Raw genomic sequence first — 3,227 nt, 5'->3', positions numbered from 1 at the left:
ATTATAGGCGATGAATGAGCTGCGGCGCATTCTGGATAAGGGCAACAGAAAATTCATTGATGAACTAAAAAAAGAGATGGGAAGACTTCTGCACCAATGTGTAATTTTATGGTGTTTGGAAAAAAAATGAAGTGATGAAGCCATGCATAACGCTGGATGTAGGTGAGTCATTTTGCTGTGTCTCTAATTGACTGTGTAGCTGTTTCCTTGGACATAGGATGGTTTATGTTGCGCTGAATGAATAGATGCAGAATGGTAATACTCTTCATGCTGAAAAAATAAAAAAAATTTTTGATCAACACAAACCTAATAAGACTCATTTTTAGGAAGACTAACTTTGAACTCAAAGTTGATTTGTTCTATTCCAGTGGAATATTCCATCGCGCTGCTCAGGGCACTCCCCACACTCTTTCCTTCACCAAGTCCACCACCGAAGAAGCTGGGACATGCCAGTGAGGCACTGCTTCATGTCATTCAGGTGAAAGTTTGTTCGCATTTTCTCACATTCAACACTTCATAGTTCCATGCATGGATGTGGCGTTTCCTTCTTCTTTTTCTTTAGCCAACAGAAGATCCCACAATGTACTCGCAGAAGAGGTCTTTCTGCACCTCTGTGTTGCTGTTTGATGGGACCCGCTGTCTCATCTGGCTTGGAGCCACTCCCGCCACCACGCTTGCCAAGGAAGACTTGAGTGACGGTCTGCTTCATCTGATGGATTACTACTATGCCCTGCACCTCACATATCCAAAAGTGTGTGGCAACCCTTCTCTCTGTCATTCAGACAGAAGTGCTACAGGACACTATCCATGAGTGAGACACCACAGCCTCATACAAAAAAAGACCATGGCAGAATGGAAAGATTTTATTGGGGAGTAGAGCTGTGTACTAGGCATAGGTAGTGATACACTCCCCTGGTAGTTGTAACTTGAGGGTGGGTGGGAGTCTGTTGGAACAAACATGTTATCAGGATATAGCAACACTATATGCTGTCCCCATACTGTTTTTTTTGTTTTTTTTTGTGTAACTGAGTGTCAGGGAATCTGAATCAATATTCAATAATGATGACGGTGAATATTGTAACAACACAACATTACTTGCGTTCTAGAAATGATTGCTTGAGGTTGTTTTAAGATGCAATGCCTTAGTGACGTTTTTATTACAAGGCAGTGAAGGCACTGTCAGCAATTTAAGTGAATAAATAGTTGTTGACAATATTAATTCTGTTTGCTGAATTATTTTTTTTGGGGGGGGAGTGGGCGTAGGGGGGTGGATGCTTTGTCTCATTTTGAGAAAAAAAAAGCTAATATTGTGAACACTTAAATTAAGAAGAATTGCACTGTTAGTAGGTCTGGTTTTAAGATCTTTTCATTCAAATTAAGAAAGAAGCAAACGTGAAAAAAGAATTGAGAAGCTAGTATCAAGTTTATTTGACTTAGTACAGTCCTTGGAATGAGTGCTTTACTGTTTATTTCAAGAGTTTTTCCATTCTTCAAATGCCTAGATATATCGTCTTATTTTAAGAAATCTTACCAAGTCTAAATATCTTACTGCATTGGCAGATAATTTGACTTGTTTCTAGCCTGTTCTTTCTCAATTTAAGTGTTTATTTCTTAGATATATTTTGCAGTGTGTGGACACCGAGGGGAGCTCTAGAATTGGCTCATTCAACCGACCAACGAGCCAATCAGCAGCGGCGTCACAGGCCCTCCTCCTTCTTTGTTCTCTCTCTCACTTTGACTTCGGCACTGGACAGCCAGGTTTGTGGAGGGAAGGTTGGAACAAGGTAAGGACGGGGTACCCCATACATTCATGTACGTAGAGTCACTAAGTCCTAAACTCACCAGGTTTGTATCGCTTATCGATAACCCTAATGCCATACAAGTCTATGAGGGTCAAAGGTCAACTTTATCCTTGGGACATGGGGCCACTTTCAGGTTCATCAGGATCCTCCTGGACACACCCACGCCAAATTTGGGGCTTCTAGCCCATGAGGAACCCCAAAACCCTCACTCTAATTCCAGCCTTATCGCTAAACCCTAATGCAGTGCAAGTCTATGAAGGTCAAAGCTCAACTTTGTCCGAGAGACATCAAGTGTTTTTTCATGAAACATTCATAAATGTTAAGAGTTTGCTTTGTGGAGAATTCACAATAAAAATACATTGACACTGTCAAGATGGACTCAAGCACTATTATTGAACTATACTGTATTTTTTGAGTGATGTGAAGCTTTTGACAAGCGCTGCGCAAAGGAGGCCCATTTGTTTTAGTTTTTTTGAAGGGGGCCCAAAATTCCTGGCGGCGCCCCTGAGCGGGCATCTCCAACACCAAGGCAGTGGAGCTGCCGGCCACAAGAGAAGAATTAACCAGTCCATTGAAACCATTTGTTTGGTCTAGTTAGTGGCAACAGTCCTTTGAGGATCTTAAGTGCCTTAAGTGTCTGCTCCAAATTTTTCCTCATTGGCTAGAAGCCCCAAATCTAGCGTGTGCGCTTCTTGGGGGCTCCTGATGAAAGAGCAAGTGGCCCCATGTCTCTAGGACAAAGTTGAAAATTCACCCCATAGACTTGCATTGAATTAGGGTTAACAATAAGGCTGAAACTAGGGTTAGGGTTAGGGTTAGGGTTAGCTGAAATTAGGGTTAGGGTTTCGGGTTCCTCAAGTACTAGAAGCCCCAAATTTGACGTGGGTGCTTCTTGGGGGCTCCTGATGAAAAAGCAAGTGGCCCCATATCTGTAGGACAAAGTTGAAAATTCACCCCATAGACTTGTATGGCATTAGGGTTAGGGTCCAAGAGTACACATACACATTTTCTTTTGCTTTATTGATTTAAGCTCATCGTCTCCAGCTGCAAAGGTACAGAAACCTTTCTGTGTTTTAATGTCGTGTGTGAGAAAACATCACTTTTTTCTGTAAACTTGTGTTATCATTGTCCTTCATTGAAAATGACACAATCTTTCATTTCATTGTTCAGATGCCGAACACCAAGGCATTCCGTCGCTCTCTGGCCATGAAACGACGCCTGGAGCAAAAACGGGATTGGACACCTTTTCCACCTCGGAAGGACTTTGAACGTCGTGAGTACTTCCACGTTCATGATTTCATGTTCTGCCTGTGTTGTTATGTTGTATTCCAAATAAATCTTACAAAAACATATTTAGATTTTTCTTTTTTGTCAATTTACACAGGGCGCGGTACTGGTCAGCGACCTGGGTGCGAAGATGGCCCG

The sequence above is a fragment of the Nelusetta ayraudi genome, unplaced genomic scaffold (assembly GCF_046127955.1).
Source record: "Nelusetta ayraudi isolate G7.1 ecotype Tasmania unplaced genomic scaffold, CSIRO-AGI_Nayr_v1 ptg000139l, whole genome shotgun sequence".
Taxonomy (NCBI): domain Eukaryota; kingdom Metazoa; phylum Chordata; class Actinopteri; order Tetraodontiformes; family Monacanthidae; genus Nelusetta; species Nelusetta ayraudi.
This window is presented reverse-complemented; position numbering follows the sequence as displayed.